The 27,079-nt window shown below is 44.1% G+C and overlaps 1 protein-coding gene across 1 annotated transcript in view; it reads left to right on the forward strand.

Moving 5' to 3' along the window:
- Positions 1-229: 229 nt before the first annotated feature.
- The window catches only part of SNRK (SNF related kinase), a 122,720-nt gene continuing 95,870 nt past the window's right edge, over positions 230-27,079 (forward strand). Inside the window, exon 1 of the mRNA XM_082259709.1 lies at positions 230-524. The gene's annotated coding sequence lies outside the window, so the exon portion shown is untranslated. The remainder of the gene's footprint in view (positions 525-27,079) is intronic.

Here is a 27,079-nt window from a genome sequence, read left to right on the forward strand (position 1 = left end):
AATTCAGCCCATTAGTCCAAACGTTACCCTGTCCTGAATGTAGCAATACACTGCTACCAATCACTGCTCATTGTCTACATCGTATTAATAAAGCTATTGAGGAAAAAAAAGGAACCTTGAACGATTCCACTACAAGAGGTTAGATATTGGCTGCTCTGTGGCCACGCCTTCTTCCTAGGTTTGCGACATACGGCAGCAGTGGTGCACGCCCATGTGGCCAGACGTCACCGAAAGGAGGGGCTGCGGTGTAGTGCGGCTGCGCTCCGGTGTCGCTCTTGTCTCTGCGGTCGCTCATAATAACAGCAGCTCCATGATGTTGGTGTGCAGTGTCAGTGCTGGAAACTACCGTACTATGGGGGGACAGCCAGGGCGCTGAGGACACCGCCGAGGGATTACTGCGGGCACCGCACAGCCTCCTCTACCACCTACAGCAGGAGGACGTGCCCGGGCACTGGGGGCAATCATCTGAGCAGCAGCTGGAGGGCTCTGCCTGGCCCGGCCTCCTTCCTTCTACACCCGCAGATGTAAGTGAATGGCATCCTCCCTCCTCCGCACCCACTGAGGGCAGCCGAACAACCGCTACTCTGTGCACCCCCACCCTATTCACCCTCCCTGGCCATTCAATGTGTGCCCACCAAGATATGTTATGTGCCTCATCCTTACTGTACAGTGTATGCATTCTGCAGTGTGTGCCAGGCTGTGCCCACCTCCTCCTTTACTGTCCATTCACCCTGCACTGTGCCCCTCATCCCTGGGCATTAAATGTGTGCCCACCAAGAGGTGTGATGTGCCCCCTCCTCCTGTACGGTGTATGCATTCTGCAGTGTGTACCAGGCTGTGCCCACCTCCTCCTTTACTGTCCATTCATCCTTCACTGTGCCCCTCCTCCCTGGGCATTAAATGTGTGCCCACCAAGAGGTGTGATGTGCCTCATCCTTACTGTACGGTGTATGCATTCTGCAGTGTGTGCCAGGTTGTGCCCACCTCCTCCTTTACTGTCCATTCACCCTGTACTGTGCCCCCTCCTCCCTGGGCATTCAATGTGTGCCCACCAAGAGATGTGATGTGCCTCTTCCTTACTGTACGGTGTATGCATTCTGCAGTGTGTGCCAGGCTGTGCCCACCTCCTCCTTTACTGTCTATTCACCCTGCACTGTGCCCCCCTCCTCCCTGGGCATTAAATGTGTGCCCACCAAGAGGTGTGATGTGCCCCCTCCTCCTGTAAGGTGTATGCATTCGGCAGTGTGTGCCAGGCTGTGCCCACCTCCTCCTTTACTGTCCATTCACACTGCACTGTGTCCGATACTCCCTGGGCATTCAGTGTGTGCCCATCAAGAGGTGTGATGTGCCCCCTCCTCCTGTAAGGTGTATGCATTCTGCAGTGTGTACCAGGCTGTGCCCACCTCCTTCTATACTGTCCACCCTGCACTGTGCTCCCTCCTCCCTGGGCATTAAATGCATTCCCACCAAGAGGTGTGATGTGCCTCCCCCCCCCCCCCTCCTGTAAGGTGTATGCATTCTGCAGTGCGTGCCAGGTTGTGCCCACCTCCTATACTGTTCACCCTGTAGTGTGCCCCCCTCCTCCCTGACCAATCAGTCTGTGCCCACCAAGAGGTGTGATGTGCCCCCCTCCTCCTTTAAGGTGTTTGCGTTCTGTAGTGTGTGCCACACTGTGCCCACTAAGATGTGCCCCCTTCTCTTATACTGTATGTTCACCCTGCAGTGTACCCCTTCCTCCCTGGCCATTCAGTGTTTGCCCACCAAGAGGTGTTGTGCCCCCTCCTCCCGTAAGGTGTATGCGCTCTGAAGTGTGTGCCAGGCTGTGCCCTCTAAGATGTGCCCACCTCCTCCTATACTGCCCATTCACCCTGCACTGTGCCCCCTCCTCCCTGGGCATTCAATGTATGCCCACCAAGAGGTGCGATGTGCCCCCTCCTCCTTTACTGTTGAGGCATTCTGCAGTGTGTGCCACACTGTGTCCACTAAGATGTGCCCACCTTCTCCTATACTGTCCATTCACCCTGCAGTGTGTCCCCTCCTCCCTAGGCATCCAATGTGTGCCCACCAAGAGGTGTGAATTGCCCAATCCTCCTGTACGATGTATGCATTCTGCATTGTGTACCAGGCTGTACCTAAGATGTGCCACCTACTCCTATACTGTCCATTCACCCTGCAGTTTGTGCTCACTAAGCCATTAAGATGTCTGTTGTGCCCCCTCCTCCTCGTGCTGTCCATCCATCTATTGTGTGCCCACTAAGCCATTTAGATGTGCTCCCTCCACCTATACTGTCCATTCACCCAGCAGAATGTGCCCCCACCTTGTCATTTCACTCTGAGCTGTGCCTCTTCCTTTACTGTCCATTCACTCTGCACCTTCCTTCCTATACTGTCCATTCACTCTGCTCCCTCCTCCTTGTCCATTCTGTGTATACTGTACACGCCAACATGTGCCCCCTCCTCCCTGACCATGCACGCAGCAGAATGTACCCACAAAGATATGCCACTCCTCCCTGTCAGTTCCCTGTGCCCGTTCCTTCCTATACTGTCCATTCACTCTGCACTGTGTCCCCTCCTCCCTGTCCATATAGTGTGTACACACCAATATGTGCCCCCTCCTACCTGGCTATTCACCCTGCAGAATGTGCCCACCAAGATATGCCCCTCCTCCTTGTCAGTTCACTCTGCACTGTGCCCCTTCCTCCATGACCATTCAGCGTGTATACACCAACATGTGCCCCCTCCTCCCTGATCATTCTCCTTGCAGTCCCCCCTCCTCCCTATAATGTCTATTCACCCTGCAGTGTGTGCCCACCAAGATGTGTGATGTTCCCCCCTACTTCCCGTACTGTCCATGCATCCTGCAGCTTTTGCCCACTAAGTCAGACGTTTGATGTGCCCCCTGCTTTATTTTATTCTCCATTCACCCTATATTGTGTGCCCACCAAGCCCCCTCCTCATCTACTGGCTATGTATCCTGCAGTGTGTGCCCATCAAGTTGTGGGATATGCCCCTTTTCTGCTGCCCATGCATTCTGCAGTATTTGCCAGGCTGTGCCCACCAGATTGTGTGATGTGCTTCCTTCTCCTGTATTGTTCATTCACACTGTAGGGTGCCCACCATGATATGCCACCTCCTCACTGTCCATTCACCCTGCAGTGCACCTTCCTCCCTATAATGTCCATTCACCATGAAGAGTGTGCCCCTATTAAAATGTTTGATATGCCCCCTCCTCCCCATACTATCCATGCATCCTGCAGTGTGTGCCCACTAGGCCAGTAAGATGTTTGATGTGCCCCTTCCTTATTTTATTCTCCATTCACCCTGCATTGTGTGCCCACCAAGTTCCCTCTCCCCTATACTGTCTGTGTATCCTGCAGTGCATGCCCACCAAAAGGTGTGATGTGCCCCCTCCTCCCTGTACTGCCCATGCATCCTGCAGTGTGTGCCCACTAAGCCAGTAATATGTGTCCCTCCTCGCTGTTTGCTCACCCTGCAGTGTATGCCCACTAAGCCATTAAGATTTCTGTTGCCCCCTCTCCTCCTTGTACTGTCCATCTTTCTTGCATGGTGTGCCCACTAAGCCTTTAAAATGTGCAATGTGTCTATTCTTTGTCCATTCAGCCTGCAGTGTTTGCCCACCAAGCCAGCAAGATGTGTGGCATTCTTCCCCCTTCCTGTACTGTCCATTCACCCTGCAGTGTGTGCCCACTAAAACAGTAAGGTGTTTGATGTGCCCACCTCCTCCTTGCACAGTCTATTTACTCTGCAGTGTGTGCCCACTTAGCCAGTAGAATTGTTTTTAATGTGTCAATCTTCCATATATTATCAATTCACCCTGCAGTGTGTGCCAGAGTATGTGCCCCCTAGTGCACTAAGAGGGGAAATGTTCACCTCCTCTATATATTATCCATTGAAACTGCTGCGTGTGCCAGACAAGGCACTGAGCGGCGTGATGTGCCCCCACCACCTTGTTCTTTACATTCACTCTGCAGCATTTGCTAGGCTGTATGTCCACTAAGGTACTGAGATGGATGATGCACCTATTCCCTTGTGTAATGTTATTATTACCTTGCAGAGCCCTGTGTGTGCCCAGTAGGGCACCAAGATAAGTTTTGTGATAATTTTCTGTATGTATGGCCCACTAGACCACTATGATGTGTGATGAACCCCATCCTCCATGTGCTGCTCATTCACTCTGTATAACCCAGTGCATGGCAGTGATATGCGCCCACTAGGACACAAATATCTGATTTGTACCCCTAGACCTACTCCATTTAATCTGCAGGACCTTTTCCATACTAGTGCTATGAGCCCACTAGGTCACTAAGATGTGTATTGTACTCCCTCCTGTGTATACTGTTTATTCAGTATGTAAATATCCATTGTGTGCCAGTGCTTTTTGCCCACTAGGCCATCTAATTTTGATTTACCCTACTTCCATGTACTCTCCATTCAGTTTACACAAACCAGTGTGTGCCCACTAGGCACTAAGTATTCCTCTACCGCTCCTACATGTGTTGTCCATTTTTAGTGCAGAATTCTGAGTGTGCCAGTGCTTTGCCCACTGGCTCACTGATTTGTGTGGTGTACCTTTCCTCCATGGACTGTCTATTCACAATTAAGAACCCATTCTCTTTGTCTACTAGGTCCTTAGGTTGTGTGGTGTACCCCATCCTAAATGGACTGTCCATTCACATTGCAGAATCCTTTGTGTGTGCCATGGCTTTGCCAACTAGGTCACTAAGATATTTGAGATACCCCTCCTCCATGGACTGCCCATTAACAATACGCAATCCTGTGAGTCTCAGTGCTGTGTGCCCCCTGGGGTATGAAGATGTGATGTTCTTCCTTCCTATATATCCATTCAGTCTGCAGAATCCAGCTGTGTGCCCCTGTGGGAGTAGCTGGGATGATATGTGTACCAGTGTTTGGGTAATTTTATTGCATAGCTTGTAGAACTGTACCCTCATATCACTGTACTGTCAGTTCACTTCAGTGATCCAAGTGTGGCTGCAGGGCGAGTGATGGCATTCCTAGTGGTGGATATTTGTATTGCCCAGTCTATAACATGATACCCGCTCCCTAGCACAGGGTATGCCCTGTGTACTGGTAATGTCTACCCGCTAAAGCCATGAGATTATATGAGGTTATATACCCCCGTGCTGCCCAATCCTTCTTGTAGACCCTAGTGTGTACCAGTGAAATGTACCCACTGATGCCTTGAGATCAATGATGGACCCTGTCCTGCCTGTGTTGCTCATTCCCAAGTATGTACCAGTGAAGTGTACCCACTAAAGATAGATGATGGAACCTATTCTCTGTGTTGCCCAATGCCCCAGTATGTACCAGAAAATTGTACCTTTTAAAGCCATGAGATGGCTAATGTACCCCCTCCTCCCTGTATTGCCCAATCCCCAGTATGTACCAGTGAAGTGTACTCCGTAAAGCTATGAGATGATTGATGGACTCTGTCCTCTGTGTTGCCCAGTATTTACCGGTGAAGTGTACCCACTAAAACCTTGAGATAGATAATGGACCCCGTCCTCTGTGTTGCCCATTCCCCAGCATGTACCAGTGAAGTGTACCCACTAAAGCCTTGAGATGGATAATGGACCCCATTCCTTGTGTTGCCCAGTATGTACTAGTGAAGTGTGCCCACTAAAGCCATGTGATGGATGATGGACCCCATCCTCTTGTGTTGTCCAGTCCCCAGTATGTACCAGTGAAGTGTACCCACTAAAGAATTTGTGATGGATAATAGGCTCCCTCCTCCCTGTGTTGCCCATTCCCCAGCATGTACCAGTGCAGTGTAGCCACTAAGGCCATTAGATGGATAAAGGCCCCCCTCTGTGTTGTCTGGTCCCCAGTATGTACCAGTCCCCAGTATGTACCAGTAAAGTGTACCCAGAAAAGACTTTGTGATGGATAATGGGCTCCCTCCTCCCTGTGTTGCCCATTCCCCAGTATGTACCAGTAAAGTGTTCTCAGAAAAGACTTTGTGATGGATAATGGGCTCCCTCCTCCCTGTGTTGCCCATGTACCAGTGCAGTGTAGCCACTAAGGCCATTAGATGGATGAAGCCCCCCCTCCTCTGTGTTGCCCATTCCCTCTGTAGACCCCAGTGTAAGAAGAGGGTGGGTGATCTGATCCCATGTGAGTAAAATGGGAAGCTGTGGTTGGTAAGGGCTGATTTGTATGTGAGGGGAGCCATCTCCATTCAGATAAGCCATTACACACCCATTCACACAGCAGATCTGAGTTCTTTCAGTGATCTCGGATTAGTATGTGTCATTTCATTCTAGATCTTGCAGGTAAGCCATGGCGTTGTCGGGAAAATCATGCCTGAGGTATGCACAGCCTGATTGTGATCTATGCAGGGAATGTGCCAATAATCTGTGCTATTCGCAGCCCTTCATTAGTCACACCTGTGACACATGTGTTGTATGGGTACATTCACAGGTTCCTGCTATGAATGGAATGCAGGCATGTATGGCTTTGTGTAGAGATAACAGGTTTTGGTATTACTGTATTGGTTGTATTGTATAGGAGAGGGGGAATGCAGCAGCAGTAGCTTGACATGTAGATGCTGACATTCATGCCTTTTATTTATTGTGTGCATATCTTTGCTTATTCTGCATGGCCAGGAGCATTTCATAGGTGTGGTGATCAGTGAATAGACGGATGTTTACCCTTTACACTGGGAACACATTTCTCTGCATACAGGTGGGATGGGTCAGATCATTTCTCTCCACATTTTTATTTTTATATTATTGCCTGGTAGCAGATTGTTGTCCTGCTTGAGGCTTTTGCCATTTCCCATGACTGCATATTTTCATTAAGACAGCCGAGCTGATGCAAGATCTCTGCTACTGTGTCTATATGGGCTGTAAATACCTGAGGATCGCTTTCTGTGCACAGCATTTCATTACATGACTTTTACACTGTGCTTCTGTGCAGATATACTGTACAAGTGTATGTTCATATGCATTCCAACCATTGACCACAGATGTCCCTGATCCCAGCTGGCACATGTACAGTAATATGCTATCTGAGTAGCTGCTGATCACTGCACTGTATAGATCATTGCTGCGACCATATGGATGGATTTGTAAAATATAGGTGCTAGTAGCTGTACAAACAAACTCTGTGTATGTATATAATCTGTAGTGAGTTTTTCAAATAATGTATTCGGTTATATTTTAAATAATTATATATATATATAATATATAATATATATATATATATATATATATATATATATATATATATATATATATATATATATATATTATCTATCTATTTATATATTATATGGTTCTGTACCATGAAAAGGAGAAATTTGCCTGAATATATTTACTCGTGTATAAAATTCCTTTGATAATATCTGTATGTGTTCTGTATTACATAAGGGATGAACCTGCCTGAATATGTTTGATATAAGATTCTTTTGATAATATGTATAGGTTTTGTATTTGAAGGAAGTGGATAAACATGCTTTTTTTTTTTTTTTATTCGCTATTACATTTTGTTCTTCTACTACAAAGCTTTGTTGGTTCATTCATGATTCAAGGCCTTTGTGTTTATTTGTAATGTTTACAGCAGTATTTGGTAAATGTGACAATAATACATTTTGTATAGAATTAAATCGAGGCAAAGCATTTTGGACGAAATTTGTTGTTGTTTATCACGTAAGTGCACAAAATTCAGCACCCTTTATCCGTTTTGATTTTCTTAAATGGGAATAAAAGAATACAGTAATAAGATTGTGTATGCTCAAGTATGTAGCCATTGTGAAATGTTCCCCGTCCCCTTGGACGCCTATAACTTGGGTTGGCTAAATGTTATTTACTGTAGGTTTACATGTAAAGAACATTAACTATATGTAGCAAGTTAATACTCTATTCCGTGGTCTCCAAGCCTTGGCACTGGGGCTTAGGCCCTTGGAACAGTATTCCTACCACAGACCCAAACATAGGAGCACTATTCCTGCCACTGACCCCAACAATGGAGCACTATTTCTCCTGCGGACATCAATGATGGGGCACTATTCCTTCTACAATAACATTTGAGCACTTTTCCTACCAATGACCCCAACAATGGAGCATTATTTCTCCTGCGGACATCAATGATGGGGCACTATTCCTTCTACAATAACATTTGAGCACTATTCCTAACACTGACCCCCAACAATGGAGCACTATTTCTCCCACTGATATCACTGATGGGGCACTTTTCCTTCTACACCAATATTTGGGCACTATTCCTACCACTGACCCCCAACAATGGAGCACTATTTCTCCTGCGGACATCAATGATGGGGGCGGGGCACTATTCCTTCCTTCTACACCAATATTTGGGCACTATTCCTACCACTGACCCCAACAATGGAGCACTATTCCTCCCACTGATATCACTGATGGGGCACTTTTCCTTTTACACGAACATTTGGGCACTTTTCCCTTCCACTGACCCCATTAATGGGCCACTTTCCCCCCCACTGACATCAATTATGGGGCATTATTTCTTCTACGTCAAAATTTGGGCACTATTCCTACCACTGACACCATCGATGGTGCACTATTCCTTCCCTTGATACCAACAATGGTGCACTATTCCTCCCAATGACATCAATGATGGGGCACGATTTCTTCCCCCAATACCAACAATGGGGCAATATTCTTCCCACTAATGCCAATGATGGGGCAGTTTTTATTCCCATTGACGCCAGGGAATTTTCTACTCGCGTTGGCCACAGTCCTGTCACCTTAAAGTCTAAAGGACCGTAAACTAGCTCCTTGTTTTGAAAATATGAAGATCCCTACTCTACATGTGTAAGCAAATTACAGTTCTAAAAAACCTTGCTCTTGAGTATAGTTTGTACTTGTATAAGGCCAGGTTCACACCAGTGCACTGCTGTTTGAGTGCAGGGTGATTGTATGCGTGTTTCACATGGTGGTTTTAGGTGTGATCCCATTTACTTCTATTAGACCGTACATCATGAAAGTGCATCAAAGATGAGGCATGCAGGGCTTTGATGCACTTTCAAGAAAAAAAATAGTCTAATAAAAGTCAATGGAATTGTACCAAAAAAACCAAATGTGTAAAACGCGCATGCAATCGTGCTGTGCCCAAACCGCAGTGCACTGGTGTGAACCTTCCCATGAGGGTATGGCAGCAGCCATATGGACTCAGTACATTAGTAGGTTTTATGTTACATTTTTTTATATCTTTTCATCCCATTGATTAGGTCTGATTATGACTAATAAACTTGCTTTAGTTTAGTCTCTAATGAAGGCAAACGCCCATGCCCAGAGTGCTTATGTTGGGTTATTATTATTATTATTATTATTATTGAAAAGTTGGTCCACTTGAAAGATCAGGCTTTCTAACCCAATATTTGTGTATGGCCATCATCTCTGTGAATTTCTAAGAAGTAGAGAGGATCCATAAGCAGTATGTTGACTGTAATTTTAGGGTTGGTGTGATGTGTTAATGGCACAGTTCAAGAAGTCGAACGATGTACAATGATTGGCAAGCTTAGGGAGGGCTCACTTTTGTGTTATAGGGCACACAGCCATCTGGCTTTTCTGAGCACGGATATAGTGCTAGAGCGACAGGAAAACTTTGCTTCCTGCTATTGTAATGATGCAGACTGTGTCTTAGCTCAGTGTGATTAATTTACATAAATTGGAAGGAAAGCGAGTTAGAAGGGTTGTCTATGACAACAAATAGTTTTCTATTCATTGTTTTACAATGCAAGTTGGATAATAAGCAACTAGAGCAGTGCTGATTTAGTGTGTGTGTATACAGATATGCTAGATTGTGCTGTAATGGCGCTTGTCCACTGCATGGAACCGAACGGTTCGGCGCGCTTTTGTGCTTTTCCACTGCTGGTACCGCATGGTATAGTGTAGGAACAGTTCGGTACGGTACGGCGGCGCTTTTCCACTTCCACTGCATGGAACCGAACAGTACGGCACGGTACGGCTCTGAAAAAACAGTACCTACTCGATCGTGGTTCCAACAGGTACCAAACCGGTACCATATCCCACAATCCTTTGCATGCAGTCACTACTAGCCACTGATTGGTCAGAGAATCCCGCCCACCCCGTTGTTATCCCACCCACTTAACTTTAGTACTACTTTAGTGGAAAAGCAAACAATACCGTACCGAACCGTTCCAACACCGTACCATGCGGTACCAGCAGTGGAAAAGCAAGCAGGGCCGAGTAGAGCCGAGCCGGTACTTGCAGTGGAAAAGTGCCATAAATGTCCTATTACTCACTACTAAATGTACCCAGTGATGGTATGCATATGGTGGCAACCTGCTGAGGCTGACCAGAAGATATTTGGTAACGTCCTACTATTTGTATAGGTGTGGCATTTATAGATGAACACCCTAACAAAACATGCTTGTAGCCCCCTGAGTGATCTTTGTCAATTGCTGGAATTGTAGCATGACCAATTATTAGTGCTAAGAACAGACTGATGAGGATCCGTTCCCCATCCGTCTGGCGGATTGGAAGACAGACGGATGCAAACTGGCAGACCCCATAGAGATGATCGGGCTGTGTCCATGTCCGCTCTGCAGACCTGTCATCCGCCTACTCAGTGGGGATCAGCGGACAGGTCCCTTGCTGAGCAGGGGGATCTGCTTGGTGGAGTCTGCAAGGGGTCTTTGGATGCAGAGGGTTTAGAGCCGGTTCACACTGAGGCGACACGACTCCTTACTACTTCGGGGGTGACTTGTGCATAACATTGCACCACGACTTTGGAGCGACTTGCAGGGACTTCACATAATGGAAGTCTATGCAAGTCGCTCTGAGGTCACCCCTGAAATAGAAAAAGGGTCCTGTACTAAGTCGGAGCGACTTGTGTTGCTCCTATTAGAACGGGTCCTGTAGCGGTCAGTGGACCGCGAGGGAGCACGACTTGTCAGGCTGACAAGTCGCGCTAATGTGAACCGGCTCTCAGTTGCTGGTAAAATAACAATATTATTCATAGCTACCTTTCAAACCATAACATACTAAACTTTTATTAAACATAGAAACAATTAGCCCCCGTTCACACTAAGGCGACCTGTGAGGCGACCTGGTCGCCTCACAGGTCGCCGCAGGTCGCCTCCCATAGGGAAGCTGCAGACCCGTTCTAATAGGAGCGACACAAGTCGCTCCGACTTAGAAAAAGGGTCTGGAGCTTCTTTGGGGCGACCAGGAGGCGACCGCCATAGACTTCAATGTTATGAAGTCCGTGGCGGCCGCTCCGAGGTCGCAGCGCGCTGCTCGCACCGCGATCTCGGAGGTCGCCCCGGGAAGTAGCGTCGCGGTAGTGTGAACCGGCGCTAAGAGCCGGTCCACACTAGCGCGACTTGTCAGCCTGACAAGTCGCGCTCCCTCTCGGTCCATTGACCGCTACAGGACCCGTTCTAATAGGAGCGACACAAGTCGCTCCGACTTAGAAAAAGGGTCCTGTACTACTTTGGGGCGACCTCGGAGCGACTTGCATAGACTTCCATTATGTGAAGTCCCTGCAAGTCGCTCCAAAGTCGTGGTGCATGGTAATAATGCACAAGTCGCCCCCGAAGTAGTAAGGAGTGGTGTCGCCTTAGTGTGAACCGACTCTAAAGGGAAAGCTTAAAAGTTTAAGAATCCAAAACATTTCAATACCATGGACAGCAGTAGTAGGTTATCCTGTTTTCATGATTGACCTTGGTTTTAAATACATTAAACTGTATGTAAACCCTTACAATGAACGTATCTTATTTGCTCTTTTCTTATCTGTAAAATAAATGTGTTTGGTTATATCTGTTCAATAAGACCCCTTTCACACTTGTGCGACTTGTTATGCAACTTTGGACATCAAAGCCGCATGACATGTCTTACCCCATGTTTTCCAATGATAACCATTCATATATGTGCAACTTAATGTTGCAGCAACTTCAAAGTGCACTACTTTGGTCCGACTTTCATGCAACACGTCAACTGTCATGCGACTTGAGGGCCCTAGACTTCAACAGTAACCTGCAAAAGTAGCATGAAAGTCGTACCTGAATGTTTTACATGCAACAGTGGGCCTGATTTTTGCAGGGGGACAAGAAGCCACATCCAAGTTGCGTCAAAGTTGCATTCCAAAGTCGTGCAAGTGTGAATGGAGCCGAAGTGCAAAAAGGCCTGTTGATCCTGCCAGACTTCTCTCTTCAATTGATAACTTTCTGTGTTCACTGCTTTTGCTGCGCTACTATCAATTACTGTTGGTTCCAGTTCTCTCTCTAGACTAAAGATCATTCCCCCTCCATGTTTTGGAGGAGAGGTGGATGGGGATCTGTAGTCCTAAAACGTATCCTGTCCCATTAAAAAAAAAAAAAAAAAAGACTGCAGCACCCACATTTAAGGACTGGTAAGCTGCAATATATTTTATGTTTGTTCTTGGGCTTACCTGTAGATATTCTTTAAAGAATAGTAAATTTACAATGGGGAAAATAATTATTTGATTCCCTGCACATTTTGTAAGTCTGCCCACTTCCTAAAAAATGAAGGGTCTATAATTCTCATGGGTGTATTTTAAATGATAGAGACAGAATATCAAAAAAAAAACACAATGTTAATTATAAATGGTATAAATTGAGTTCAGTGGGTAAAATATTTTGTTTCCCAAGCAAAATATGACTTATGCCTAGTACACACGCAACGATTGTTGGCCGTGAATTTTCGGCCAACGTCCGATCGGCCGATTTTCGGCTTGTTAGTATGATGCTTCCGACAACTAACTGCGACTTTTTGGCCGAACAAAATCTGGTGTGCATGCTATCAAATTTTTGTTGGCCGTCAACAGAACCGCCGATTGTTCGTCAGTCAGTACAGATTTCGGCAGACAAAAATCAGATGAGCAAGACTGGGCATGCTCAGAGAAGAAAAAACATATGGAAAGTAAACCATCACATGACATCACTTCTGAAGTTGGTTGTTGTTGGCCGAAAAAATTCGCGTGCAGTCTAGAGCACATTTCAACCAACACGACAACACTGGCCAAAAGACGGCCGATCGGTCGGCCAACAATCGGTGCGTGTGTACGAGGCTTTAGTACTTGGTGGAGGAACCCTTGTTGGTAAGGACAGAGGTAATACGTTTCTTGTAGTTGGTGACCAGATTTTCACATATCTCAGGAGGGATTTTGGTCCACTCTTCATTACACATCTTCTTCTTCTCTAAATCCTTTAGGTTTCTTGGCGGTTGCTTGGCAACTCGACGTTTCAGCTCTCTCCATAAATCTTTTATATTATTAAGGTCTGGAGACTGCCTAGGTTACTCCATGACCTTTAATGTGCTTCTTCTTGAGCCACTCCTTTGTTGACTTGGCGGCATGTTTTGGGTCATTTTCATGCTGGAAAACCCATCCATGACCCATCCTTGGTCTTCTGGCTGAGGGAAGAAGGTCCTCATGCAAGATTTTACAATACATGGCCTCGTCTATTGGCCCCTCAATGTGGCAAAGTTGGCTGTAACTTTGGTAGAGAAACAGACCCCAAGCATAATGTTTCCACCTCCGTGCTTGACTGTAGGAATATTGTTCATAGGGCCATAGTCAGCATTTTTCTTCCTCCAAACAAGGCGAGTTGAGTTAATGCCAAAGAGCTCACTTTTTTGTTTCATCTGACCACAGCACTTTCTCCCAATCCTTCTCTGATTCATTCAGATGTTCATTGGCAAACTTTAGAAGGGCCTGTACATGTGTCTTCTTGAGGAGGATCTTGAGGGCACTGCAGGATTTCAATCTATGTCGGCATATTGTGTTACCACAATGACTGTGGTCCCAGCTGCCTTGAGATCATTCACAAGCTCCTCCCGTGTAGTTCTGGGCTGATCACTCACTTTTCTCATGATTATCCTTACCCCATGAGGCAAAATCTTGCACGGAGCTCCAGACCGAGGGCCGTTGATGGGTATTTTGTATTTCTTTCATTATAATGCAAATAATCGCTCCAACAGTTGTCTCCGTCTCACCAAGCTTCTTGCTGATGGTCTTGTAGGCCATTCCAGCCTTGTGCAGGTCTATAATCTTGTCCCTGACGTCCTTTGACAGCACTTTGGTCTTGCCCATGATGGTGAGGTTTAAATGGAAGAAAGTAAGGTTCTGTGGACAGGTGTCTTTTTTTTTTTTTTTTTCTATACACATAACAAATTGTCGTTAGGAGCACCTTCTTAAATTGACAGGACTTATCTGTGTACCACATGAGAAAATACTGAAGCCAGTCTGTGGGAGACAGAATTACTGTTGGTTGGGATTCAAATACTTATTCTATTCACTGAACTGAAACTCAGTTTATAACATTTGTATCATGTTTTTTTTTTTTTTCTCGATTTTGGTTGATACTCTCTCTCATTTAAAACACGTCTATGATAATAATTCTAGACCCTTCATATCTTTGTAAGTGGGCAAACTTACAAAGACTGCAGAGGATCAAATAATTATTTTCCCCACTATATCTTTGGAGGTTATCATTTATTCAGGTCTATTGGCTAATAAATAAAAAAATTGGCAAAGCACAAAAATGCTGTATTAAAAACACGCAAGCCACGCATAAAAACGCACAAAGACGCTACGCTTAGGTATAAATGCAGCCTCAGAGCAAATTTGTCAAGCCCCGATAGATTTTTTTTATATACACGCGCACACGCACACGCGCACACACACACACCTCAAACAAAAATTAAAGGAACACTTTTAAATCAGAGTATAGCATCAAGTCAATTAAACTCCTGAGATATTGATCTGGTCAGTTAGGTAGCAGAGGGTGTTGTTGAAATTACCAACAGGTGCTAGATGGGCAACAATAAGACAACCTCCGTAACTGGAATGGTTTTACAGGTGGAGGTCACTAATTTATTCTTCCCTACTTATCTTTTCTGACTGCTTTTCGCTAGTTTTGCATTTGGTTAGGGTCAGTGTCCCTACTGGTAGCATGAGGCGATGCCTTGACCCTATTAAGGTTGCACAGGCAGTCCAACTCCTCCAGGATGGCACATCAATATGTGCCTTTGCTAGAAGGTTTGCTGTGTCTTCCAGCACAGTCTCAAGAGCATGGAGGGATTCAAGTAGACAGGCAGTTACTCTAGAAGAGCTGGACAGGGCCATAGAAGGTCCTTAACCCATCAGCAGGACCGGTATCTGCTCCTGTGCAAGGAGGAACAGGATGAGCACTGCCAGAGCCCTACAAAATGACCTCCAGCAGGCCACTGGTGTGAATGTCTGAAAAAAAAAAAAAAAAAAAAAATATATATATATATATATATATATATATATATATATATATAATGAGTAGTCCATCCAGTGACTGCTCACTGTTAGTTACTGGTCCCTAGTATGGCTCACCTCTCTCTATAAAAGATTCCCACGGCATCCCCCGGGATGATAATTATCACCATTTTTATGAATCATGAACTATTTTTTTTATATGTATTGTCTTTTTATATGGAACAATTTAATTTATCAGATCTTGATCCTTTTGCGGGTTCAATTGAGCGCTGCTTATGCTATATGTGTATTTTATGATTTTTAGCATCTCTTTAAATTGCATGTATGTGTGTGTGTGTGTGTGTGTGTGTGTGTGTGTGTGTGTGTGTGTGTGTGTGTGTGTGTGTGTGTGTGTGTGTGTGTATAATAATGTATATGTATGCCTTTCCATCAAGAACGTTGGTATGGGGGTCAGGTGACTCGCACCCCTTCATCTCATGTAATGAGGATTGGCCATTCAGACACCCAGCACTGTCTTGTGGGTTAAGGAGAGAGTCCCTGGACTTGTGTAAGCTCCAAGTCGCAATTTGAAGTTTACAAATGGCTTCCTCTCTTTGTTGTCAGAGGCCCAAGAAAAGGAAAGCTTCGTAAAAGGAGCTGGCGGGGATGCAAATAAATTGAAACCCTTTTTTATGTATGTTTATTTTTACTATTTTATTCCTTTTGTCATTCTAACTTGTAAGCCGAATCTAAGCACATATAGGCACAGTAAGGGCCTTTAGTTTTTGCTAATAAGATTATAGCAAAAGGTGTTAGATGAATGATTCTCCAGGGCTGGCATGGTCTGATCTGTAAGGACAAGTTCAGGAAGCTGCATGTCGCCTTCAGTGACTTGGAGTTGTCTTCCAGTTTCTAATCTTTAAAGACAGGGAAACGCAGCAAAGGGTCATAATGCAGAGCAGTAGTTTGCTTCTAATAAAAGCAACTTGCGGAGACATTGCTGCTGGGTGCAGAACTATCTATTAAACCGGCCTCCTGCTGGTCTTTTATTCTCTCTACCTTTACCTTCTCTGACATGACTCCTGGCAATAAATCCATGTAATTTAGCCTGTCAAACTATGCAGTCAAAACTAATCAACAGAAGTGTTTTTTAGCTTAAAAACAAAATGGCATGCTTTTCATATAGAAGAACCAATGTGAACAATTTTGTGTTTGTTCTTCATATACAGTAAACCTTCGGCAAAAAACTCACATTTTTTTGCTCCCAAAGACCATACCCCATGCATTGAGAACTGCACATGTATAAGAAACCACCTATAAAGAGGAATTGTGTAAATATATTTAGCTTGTATTTCTTTTTGAAGGAGTGTTTTTTTTTTTTTCTTTTTTTTTTTTTTTGGCTGGTTTGCTTAGATTTTTAGATCTGCAACCTACCTTCCCTGTTCTATTGGTCTTCACTGTGAATCGCTGCCTGCCTTCCCAGCGACTATCTTCTCTCTTCAATGGCTAAGATGCATTCCAGCCATTCAGCAAAATACAGCTTCCCCACAGGTGTCAATAGAACTACTGTGCGCATGTGCATTAGGAGGTGTCAGCAGGGATATTATTGCTGAGAAGGTTGTGTGGCGTCAGGCAGGGGGTTGCACGACTCCAGCCTCGTACACACGCAACGAATTTCCGCCGACCGGTCCGTCTTTTGTCCAGAGTGGTGTCGGTTGGTTGGAATGTGCTCTAGACTGCACACGAATTTTCCCGCACGACAGAATTCTACTTCAGAAGTGATGTCATGTGTTGGATTGCTTTCTTTGTGTTCTTTCATCTCTGAGCATGCCTAGTCTTGCTCATAAGATTTTTCCCCATCGAAATCTGTACTAATGAGACGAAAATCAGACGTGTTTTGATGGTCAACAAAAATTATATAGCCTGCACACCAGGATTTTTTCGGCCGAAAAGTCGGAGTCGGTTGTCGGAAGCACCATACTAACAAGCCGAAAATCGGCAGATCGGTCTTCGGACGAAATTTCCCGGCCGAATTTCTACACGTGTGTACGGGGCTTAAGATCACTGGAATGAGGTGGACTTAAGTGGAACTAAACTCACTAATTTTAATGGTTTCCAAAAAAACAGGTACATTGAAGACATGCCTTGAATGATAATAAAGTTACTAGCATGTTTGTTACCTTCCAGCCGAACTGTCAAGCCAACAATTACCTGATTACGTGTGCAACACTATGACAACTGCAGATCAGAGTGAGATGGCAACTTCCTCGGCTGTAATAGTGAGGAGGGTTTAGTTTCACTTTAACCACTTAAGCCCCGGAAGATTTTACCCCCTTCCTGACCAGGGGGTATTTTGCGATTCGGCACTGCGTGACTTTAACGGACAATTGCGTGGTCGTGCGACGCTGTACCTAAACGAATTTGACGTCCTTTTTTTCCCACAAACAGAGCTTTCTTTTGGTGGTATTTAAACACCTGTGCCATTTTTTGATCACGCGCTATAAACAAAAAAAGAGCGTCAATTTTGCAAAAATAACAATATTTTTCACATTTTTTTTATATGAAATTCCCCCCAAAAAAAAAGTAAAAATCAAATTTTTTTTAAAATTTTCGGCCAATTTGTTTTATGCTACATATGTTTGGTAAAAAAAATCGCAAAAAGCGTATTTTGATTGGTTTGCGCAAAAGTTATCGCGTTTACTAACAAAGGGAAAGATTTTTGTCATTTTTGGTGTTTTTTTTTTTAACGCGTAATGGCGGCGATCTGCGATTTTTTTTTTTTTTTTTTTTTTTTTTTTTTTGCGGTACTGCGACATTGGGGCGGACAGATCGGACCCTTGACTGACATTTGTGACACTTTTGGGGTTACCAGTGACATTTCTACAGTAATCAGTGCTATACATATGCACTGTTACTGTAAAAATACACTGGTTGTGAAGGGGTTAACTTTATTTGGAAGGGAGGGGCTGTGTGTATCCCTAGGGGCGTGCTTTCTACTGTGATTGGCTGTGGCTTGAGCTGTAAGGACACTGATCAACGGATCTACATACTAGATCCGTTTGATCAGTGTCTTTACAGCGAGGAGAATGACAGGCAGCTTGTTTACACAAGCTGCCTGACATTCTCCCTCTCCCCCGCCGATCGCCGGACATCGGGTCCGCTGGTCACACGCGCGGGGGGGTCCGTGACCACACCTCCGGGGGCGCGCGCTCGCTCCCTAGACCCTCACAAGCTAGTGACGTAGCCCTACGTCACTTTGCCTGTGAGGGGCTGACTGCCGACGTAGATCGGCGTTAGGCAGTCGGCAAGTGGTTAAAGTGGTTGTCAAGGCTGAAGGTTTTTTTTACCTTAACCATGCATAGAAACATGTAAAAAAACCTTCTGTTTGCAGTATTTCCCCCCCCCCCCGTCCTCCACCCATACTTACCCAAGCTCCATGTAGATCCAGAGATGTGCACAAGAGTAGCAGGTCTCCCGGGTCTCTCCATCCTCATTGGCTGAGACACAGCATTGGGCCCTTGATTCTCTTCTGTCCTGACATTTTCAGAATAGACTGGACACTACAGTTCTGCACCACCTACCTGCGTTTTGCTATTCAAACTGCACTGAGCAAACCCCTTCCTGTCCCCCTTTTGTCCTGCCGTTTGCACTAAGGACTGGAGAAAACTGTGTGCTCCTTAACGGCTGCAAAGGACTGTTCAAACTGCAGGAAAGTGCACTGTGCATGCATAAAGTTAATGACCTGAAGTGGCCACTAGCAACAGGAATTGTGGGCCAGTGTTTTGTGAGAGGCTCCCCACAGCTGCATGTGCAGGCACCATTTGAAAAGGGGGGAGCTGCGATATGTACTATTTGGAGGATATGGAATTGTGTAGGGTTTTTTCTTTTTAAAAAATGCTGCTGTAGTGAACTTTTACCTTTTTTTTTTAAAAGAGATGAATGTTTTTTTTTTTTTTTTGTTTTTTTTTAAAGAATTCTACTTACCTAGGTAGATGCGGCATCGGTCCCCTGGCACCTCTAACACTTAGAACTGAGGGATCGAAAACTGCCAATCGCTTAGTTCTCACAGGTCCGTGAGCAGAGATCTGCTGAGCTGGGTGCCGGTCCAGTCATGTGAGCGGATCCAGACTTCATTGTCGTGGTCTTGCCCCGAGCCTGGACCGGCTCCGCTGTCTGCTGAAAATGGGTTACAAACTGCACTCCTGTGATCCACAGGATAAGTACAACCAAATGAGCTTTGGGTGTTCTTCTCCTCCTTTTAACACCATTTTTAAATGCTGCCACATTGGCAAGAGCTTTGTAGAAAGCTACAACCATAAACGTTTCCTGTGTATTTCCTTTTACAATTTAATGTTTTTTTCCTCACTGAACTCCATCTTTTGCCATGTCCCTATATGTGGCCTAGTGAGTGTTGTCAGGAGTTGCAGACTGGCCTAGACTGCATTTTGTCTGGATATAGGACTTTTATATAGCACAAGTATGCCAGAGTACTCTACGGAAGAAAAGAAGCTTGCAGTCTAATGTGCTTACACAGTCAGGCACACTCTCTCTTTAGTTTTGGTGGAAGTCGGTCATCCACCCAACCAGAGACCCCATGTACAATTCATGCAGATCATGTCTGTGGTGGCATCTGAGCTTTGAAAGGCCACATTACTGCCTAAGGTCACAGAGTTCTGTGTTATTTTGTGTATCGCTCTACATTGCTATGCCAACTGCTCTAGCCTTGCACCTGTCGCACATGGTACTTTAATTCATAAGATCATTCCTAAAATGTTACTAATATTATGCTGGTAACAATATAATGATCAAGCACAGTCGTATGAGGATGTGGCTGTATGGAGGCTAAAGGGCCTTTTTTTGGGATGGAAACTATTGCAACTTCAGGCTGTTCCTGGGGGATTTCATGGCACTCCTAGGACAGCTGGCAATCCTGTAATCCTTTTAGCTTTTCTTTGGTCTACTCTGGGTTCTCTCCTTTTGTGGTTGTGCCTGGAATACAATGGAAGCTTTCCAGAGGTCATGCATACAACATATCAAAAAAACATTGTTTGCCTTGAATGTCACTTTGCAGTGTATCTGAACTCTACCAACTAATCATAATCTGTTACATTTGTTGATAAAATCAGTTCCTTAATTAGGAAGGAAACAAGATTATATTTAGGATTTTTAATTTTTAAATTCTGGTTTATAGCACATAACCCGTTTAAGGCCCGACTTTTTTTTTTTTTTTTTCTTTAAATGCCAGGGGTATTGAATTAAAATCCATGGAGGTCCAGCCAATAGCAGAAGTCCAGATCACATGTTTGTGTGATGACTTAGAGATGCACCGAAATTTTGGCAGCCGAAAAATATCGGCTGAAAATGGTGTTAGCATTTTGCCTATAATGGCGCCAAAAACCCACGTGATTTTACTGTGCTTATGGTTTGTTTTCCATAGGTCGTGTGACACAAAAACGTAACATCAAAAACATAACCTGGGTTTCGTTATTGATGCCTTCTTGCTGCGTTTTCAATGTATTTTAACTGGAAGTTGCATTTTTTTCTTAGCTGACAAAAAATGCAGCAAGCAGGATTTTTAACACCTCAATGAAGCACAACGGACCAGTGTGAAGACATACATAGAATTTTTAAAAGGATACATTTTTCTTGAGCTTTTCTTGCGCTAAAGGTGCCAATAATGGCTGACGATAAGTTCATAATTATTTCAATTCATGATATTAAAAAGTCAAATATAATCCAATTGTATATAAATGAAAATAAGAAAATGTTCATTTTCAGTTTTTGGCCACGTGCATCCTGCATTTTTGGTTTCGGCACCAAAATTTCTATGCAGTGCACCTCCTAGTGATGATTATGATCTTTCACATCCCAGCCTCCCTCTCCTCCTAGGCTAGTTTCCTATGTCTGCAGCTGGGGAACTCACTTGAAATCACGCATGTTCCCAGCCCGCAGATGAATGTGCTACACTTTAGCAGGGTTGCCATAAACTTATGGCGCCCCCACACGTCGGCACCTGTGGCACATTTTTGGGCACGCCAACCCGCATGTTGCCGTAGCACCATGCTCCCCCGTGCGGGAGTTTAAAAAAAGGGACAGGAATTATTTCCCCACCTTTCTCCCGGATAGTGCAACCTATTAAAATTAGTGAGCTGACCTACCCACAATGTGCGCATGCACAGATCTGAACCAAGCCTCATCACAATCCCATTCTTACATCCATGTTCTCAGTCTCCACTTCACATCACAGTTCCATCTCCTTCACATCAAGATCCCCCCCTTCACACCAGCATGCTCTGTGCCCCCTTCACACTCTTCCCCCACACCTTTTACAATAGTATTCTCACACTTCCTTGATATTAACCCTCCCAACAGTATTGCCCTCTGCCCCCCCCCCGCAATGTTCTCTTCCCTTTTTCATCACATCATACCCCACATTTTACTGTCCTCAGCTTCCCCTCACCTCTCTGCTCACAATATAATCCCCTCCCCCTTTTACTTTGCCCCTCACACTGTCCTACCTGGCACAGAAGGTCTGGACAGATGGCAGGAGCTGCAAGCTGGTGATTAGTGTCTAGGATCGCCCAGCATCCTACAAATCAACCAGCTGCTTGTTCATTCAGGCAGCTCCCACCCTCTGTCAAGAACTGTCCTGCCTCCCAATGTTGGCTTTGTGAGGATGACAGCAGTGATGGCTGAGGAAGTGCTGGCTCCTAAATAGCACACCTATGGCGGTCTGGATGGGACAGTGACTTGATCCAGATTTGGACCGCATTCTGTCATTTAGTGATGCCTGTTGTATGCTGTAGTTTGCTCAGTCCAGTGGTGCTTTTCTTGGGCCACATTTAGCTCTTTGGTGCAATAACTGCCCTTACAGTACTATATCTTGTGGACATCTTTGTAGCCATGTTAAAGAGGAAGTAAACCGGCTGAAAAAAAATGTGAAAAAAAAACAGTAAAGACAAAGGCATAATGAGCTAGTATGCATCGCATACTAGCTCATTATGAAGTATTTACCTAAAAACAAAGCCTCCGCAGTGCCGACATGTTTGGCCGTCTTGCTTCCTGGATCGCGTCCTCCGGCCATCTGATTGGCCGGAGGCACGATTACATCACTCCCGCGCAGGAGCCGCCATTCACGCCACTGGGCTCTGAAGGAACGGCATGGGTGGCAGTTCCTTCAGAGCGTATGCGCCAATGACGTCATTGGCTGCATGCACTGTAAATATCTCCTAAACGGTGCAAGTTTAGGAGATATTTATAGCACCTATAGGTAAGCCTTAATATAGACTTACCTATAGGTAAATGTCAACAAAGTGGGTTTTCAACCACTTTAACTGGTAAAGCATTGTGCCTCTTGTATGAAAATATTAACATGTGCAGCATTTTCAGCCACTTTTGCTATCAGCTCGATGCTTTTATTTAAAGGCCTAGTTCTCCTTTAAGAAATTTATAAATGTACATATAAAGGTAAAATGGCATTTATTTTTATTTTTTTACACCAGAGCCTAATTATGGGTGCCATGTCAGGCTCGCGCAGACACTTTCTTCAGCTCACTGTTCGAACCTCTGTATAGGCTTTTAGCTATGGTCTGTCTGCTGCGGTGGTAGACAGGAGTTGTAGTTTATTCATTCACAGATCTCCATTAATTAATGATGTGGCTGTGTGATGGGAGCTCTGCATAGCGGAGGCAATTTGTAAATGTTACAGCAGGTATGAGGAGAAGAACTCCCACCCACTCTCACAGGGGGTTAGCTCTGGGGTGCTTTGGAACATGTAGGTGGCAATATCCTTTTAATAGTACATTTTCAGGGAATGTTTTTTGCATTGCTTGTTGTGGTTCATAAATCAGTTATACTGTAATCAGGAGTTGCAGTATATTCCTGTGTGTTCCATTGCCCAAAGGCTTTTAATATTGCAAAACAGGTTCCAAAAATGTTCCACTGTCTATTATCCAGAAAGCATACTGTACTGTATAGCAGTGTTCTTCTCTTAAAGTGAACCTGTGCCTAGACTTTACAAACTAAACTATTTACATACTGTATTCTGAACAAGCTGTAAAACAAGCACTCATTAACCACTCTTACTCTTATCTTATTAAAAACAGGTTTGTGTGGACAATACTGTACATGAGGATGTGGAATGGTTTTCTACATACTGTATTTTCTTTTTATTATGGTCAAGGCAGAAAATATAAAAATATATTTTTTACATATTTTAGTCATGCGTTATTGCGTGTTCTATTTTCAGAGGCAGCCAACAGGTGGAACTTGACATTTTACCTACTGAAATCAGCCTGCTTACGGAGCTCAAAAGTTCAAGCTTAAATTTTACCCACTAAGGCCGTATGATCACGGGCAGAAAAAATGCCACTGTTCTATGTGTCTGGGGGTTTTTATGCCTCTAAATGCAGTTCTATGTTAGCCTATGTGGCCATGCATATCAGGTGTTTAGATCAGTATTATGAGCAGCATTCATAAGCATAAAAAAAAAATAAAAAAAATGCTATATTCAGAGAGGAGCTTATAATGTATGCGCGTACGAGCGTAAATGTATTCCAATCGCCAGAATAAACTAATATCCAGTTCTGCTCCAGAGCAGTTTTTTTTTCTTTGTTGCAAAAATGTAAAAATCCTAATTTTTGGCAATAAAATGACATAAACTCCCAGAAAAAATTTAATATTTTCTGAAAGCAGAGGCCCTCTAAAATAAAAAGGTAATACGAGCATTTTCATAACTCTAGTATCCTCTTTCTTTTACAATATGAGACTAGAATGAAAAAAAATAAAAAGGGACGATCATTCATCCGATATTCTCATCGTGTGAACAAGGCATAACTTTGACAAAGCATTAGAAAGTTGGACTCCTGAAACTGATGATGCTGTTTTCAGGTTTTAATTTTGGGTTTCAGTCTCTAAAATTAACTTTAATATAATTTGCGGAAATGCCCCCAAGGTAAATAATTGACAACTGGAGCTTTACATTGCTTGGTATCTCCTACAGGGCCGTTCATTTCATTAGCATGTAAGGCTTGCTGCATTGATGGATGTAAATTGGAGTGAAAGCTAGGCCATCTGTTGCAACGTTTTACAGTACTGCATTGGGTACTTGCATAATGTAAAACCTATTACATATTTTAAATAGGAACTTTTTATGTGTGCGTTTTTTTTATTTACATATTTAAATAATTATTTGTATAATTTTTATATATCAACTTTATACAAATAATCTCGTCAATGTGTGTTTATAGTGGTTGTAAAGGCTAAAGGTTTATTTATTTATTTATTTATTTTTCACCTTTAATGCATTCTCTGCATTAGCCCCTGTTCACATGCAAGCGACGCTACTTCGCACCGCGACCTCCGAATTTGCGGTGCGAGCAGCGCGCCGCGACCTCGGAGCGGCCGCCATGGACTTCATAACATTGAAGTCTATGGCGGTCGCCTCCTGGTCGCCCCAAAGAAGCTCAGGACCCTTTTTCTAAGTCGGAGCAACTTGTGTCCAGGTCGCCTCACAGGTCGCCTTAGTGTGAACGGGGGCTTAAGGTATAACAAACCTTTCATGTTCAGCTCAACCCACCCAGAATACTTGCCTGACCCCGACCTAGATCCAGCACTGTGCCCGAGAGCAGCTGCGCTCACACGCTCGGTCTCTCTTCCTCGCCAGCTGTGTACGTGTGTGTGTGTGTGTGTGTGTGTGTGTGTGTGTGTGTATATGTGTGTATGTATATATATATATATATATATATATATATATATATATTAGTAAAAAAAGATACTGTGTCAGTTTTTTTGTGGTGTATGTAGTCTACCAGTCTCTAGCTGGTGTCCATAGCAGCAACTACATGTAGTAAGATTTTTTTATTTTATTTTTTTTTCCACTGGATGGTGATTTAAAGTTTTTTTTATTTTTTTGGTGCCTTGAAATTGGTGTGTATGTATGTGTGTAAATATTCATGAATCTGGAAAGTATTCTCTTTTTCCACATTTTATGTTACAGCCTTATTCCAAAATTGATTACGTTAATTTTTTTCTCAACATCCTAAAAACCATACCCCATAATGACAATGTGAAAGAAGTTTGTTTGAAGTCTTTGCAACTTTATTAAAATAAAAAAATAAATAAAAAATTGTACATAAGTATGCACAGCATTTGCCATGACACTCAGGGTGCATCCTGATTGCACTGATCCTCTTTGCGATGTTTCTACAACTTGACTGGAGCCACCCTGTGGTAAATTCAGTTGATTGGACATGATTTGGAAAGGGACACACCTGTCCATATAAGGCCCCACAGTTAACAGGGCTTTTCAGAGCTAAAACCAAGCAATGAAGTCCAAGGAATTGTCTGTAGACCTCAGAGACCAGATTGTGACCAGGCACAGATCTGGGGAAGGGTACAGAAAAATGTTGGCAGCATTGAAGGTCCCAATGAGCACAATGCCCTCCAGTACCAATAAATGGGAAAAGTTTGGAACCACCAGGACTATTGCTAGAGTGGGCCACCCAGCCAAACTAAGTGTTCAGGGGAGAAGGGCTTTAATCAGGGAGATGACTAAGAGCCCAATGGTCATGACAGAGCTCCAGCGTTTCTCTGTGGAGAGAGGAGAACCTTCCAGAAGAACAACCATCTCTGCAGCACTCCACTAATCAGGCCTGTATGGTAGAGTGGTAAGATGGAAGCCACTCCTCAGTAAAAGGCACATGACAGACCGCCTGGAGTTTGCCAAAAGGCACCTGAAGGACTCTTAGACCATGAGAAGCAAAATTATCTGGTCTGATGTAAGAAAGATTGAACTTTTTGGCGTCATGTTTGGAGGAAACCATGCAACGCTCATCTCCTGGCCAATACCATCCCTACAGTGAAGCATGACGGTGGCAGCATCATGCTGTGGGGATGTTTTTCAGTGGCAGGAACTGAGAGATTGATCAGGATTGAAGAAACAATGAATGCAGCAATGTACAGAGACATCCTTGACGAAAACCTGCTCTAGAGCGCTCTGGACCTCAAACTGGGGCGAAGGTTCATCTTCTAACAGGACAATGACCCTAAGCACACAGCCAAGATGATAAAGGAGTGGCTACAGGGCAACTCTGAATGTCCTGGAGTGACCCAGCCAGAGCCCAGACTTGAACCCGATTGAGAGATCTGAAAATGGCTGTGCACCGACACTCCCCATTCAACCTGATGGAGATTTAGAGGTCCTGCAAAGAAGAATGGGATAAACTGCCCAGAAATGGGTGTGCCAAGCTGGTAGCATCATACTAAAAAAAAAAAAAAGTTGAGGCTGTAATTTGTGCCAAAGGTGCTTCAACAAAGTATTGAGCAAAGGCTGTGAATATTTATGTACATGTACATTTTTTTATTTTTTTTCACTGTGCATACTTATGTACAATTTTTATTTATTTTTATTTTTTTAATAAATTTGCAAAGATTTCAAACAAACTTCTTTCACGTTGTCATGGGGTATAGTTTGTAGAATATCACCATCTCGTCTCAACACCAGGCAGAATGTCACCAGCAATCCAGTGATCTTTAATTTTTTTTTCTTTAAATGTGTGTTTTTTTTCACATTGTATTTGTAGTCTTACAAACCAGTATATAGTAAACAAGAATAGACAAGAAAAGAATTGTGCCATTAGGTGTGTATAGCTGCCATTGCTGTGGCTAGGTTGTGAATAAGTTATATTTGTTCCAATATGTTGGTGATTATTATCAATGGACGGTGATCAACTGGCAAAGCAAATACAGTAAAACCTTGGATTGCGAGCATAATTCGTTCTGGAAACATGCTTGTAATCCAAAGCACTCTTATATCAAAGCAAATTTCCCCATAAGAAATAATGGAAAC

This window comes from Pelophylax lessonae (assembly GCF_965119305.1).
Source record: "Pelophylax lessonae genome assembly, chromosome: 5".
NCBI lineage: Eukaryota > Metazoa > Chordata > Amphibia > Anura > Ranidae > Pelophylax > Pelophylax lessonae.